Below are 1864 nucleotides of genomic sequence, written 5' to 3'. Positions count from 1 at the left end.
TTAAAAAAAAATGCACTGAACCATTAAATTTAAATAACCGGTTATGGTTAATTCTACAATAATTGTTCACATGAGTAAAAGTGAATACAATCGACAAGAAAAACTAGGATCCTTCATAGAGCCTCCTCATAATAATCGATTTTTTATTGGAAAGCTCGTTCGAGAAATAAAACCACGCCGCTGAGCTGAGTTAAATGCAGCTCAACGACCCGTCTAAATTCGCGGTTTTATGTTAGCAAATACATGTGTAATGAGAGGAGCGCAGCGGCGTGATTTTCCGAAGTAATGAGCAGAGCTACCTCATACGGCCCAATTGTATAATACAAAGGACACCCCGACGCATTTGATCAGAGATGTAGAGAATTCACTTGGTCTACTACTATTACTACAACGTCAAGTATGATGTGTGGTATAACTAAATTACAATTTAATAAATTTTAGTAATTATGTCTCAAATACGTATACAAAAATTTCCATATGTTCATCCCTGGAACGGATGCTCAAGTCAGAAGAAAAAACATTTTTCATAAATATAAAAGGTTTTTATATGTAGGTAAATGGATTTATGTAGCTATACCATGTCAAAATAGTTAATTAAAATCATTTTTATTTATTGCTGCACTTTTACTTATTTATAACTATGAAAGTCAAAAGCTTTTTATTTATTATTATTTTCATGAAATAATTTGTTAAACAGAAAATTGGAATCTACTACTTAAATAAAATTACCAACGCAGCAATATTTAAAAATTCTTTATATCTAAAGATATTGCTTTATTTTTACCTCCCATTAGTTTTTCTTAAGGCACTGACATAATATGTACCCAATTTAGGTACCCAAACATTACATATAGGTACCCAGAAATAGTTTTTTTACAATTTGGAAGCATCACTATGTTGTATTCTCTATAAATTTTTCACATGACCATCTACTCTCAGAAAAAAACAATTATCCGAATAAGGTACAGGAAATAGTCCATATCTTTCCAAAAGAAAAAATATCCCTCTAACACAAATTGGTCCTTTCACAAGGACGATCTGAATTTATTGCAGGAATGAGTAGGTACATCATGGGGAATCCCTGAGTAGTTTTTCAATTCAATGCCTAGTTTTTCCGTAAGGGGACGTCAAAGTTAACCAAACTTTTTCTTCAATTTATTCTGGCCGAAGCGAGCCTGCTGAATTGTTAAAAGTTGGTCAAAATTTAACCTTAATAGCCAAACAAATAATGACGGTCCCTTGCGGAAAAACTAGTTATGGAATAGAAAAACGTCCCCTTGAAACACTACTCACAGATATCCTTTCTATTCAATTCTACAATAATCTCAAGTAGTCCATTTCGAAGAACAACTTTGCTTTATTAGAGAGATATTTCTTCTTTAATTTTATATATATTTTAGTTTCTGAAAATAATGGGGAAGTGAGGCGTCAGAATCGAGCTTTCGCCTGGAAAAATTTAAGGTATAAATATATGTCAATCATTCGATTAAAAAAGCTAACACATCTCTTGATGATATTATTATCACATTCGCCACATTATAAAGTTCAATATACAAATGCCACTACACCATTAGAAACTTTAATTCAACTTATTCTCATTAAACAAATTATGTACAGTATTATGCGAATGATAATAACTTTAAATAAAAAAAAAACCTGCTGCTGCGGTGGATGCTTTTAAAAACTTCCCCTGCTCTTTAAAAGCGAGCGCTCAATGCTTTTTTGTAATAATCGCTTGTCGCTTGATTTTCTCGCGGCATCGCTATTTCATTGGCGTTTATTCAGCGATAGCAACCAATGACACTTTCGCTTCAACCAAACATGGCCCCTGTACCCGACCAATGAGCTTGGACCATCAATTTTG

Source organism: Agrilus planipennis, unplaced genomic scaffold, assembly GCF_000699045.2.
Source record: "Agrilus planipennis isolate EAB-ADULT unplaced genomic scaffold, Apla_2.0 scaffold201, whole genome shotgun sequence".
Lineage (NCBI taxonomy): Eukaryota > Metazoa > Arthropoda > Insecta > Coleoptera > Buprestidae > Agrilus > Agrilus planipennis.
This window is presented reverse-complemented; position numbering follows the sequence as displayed.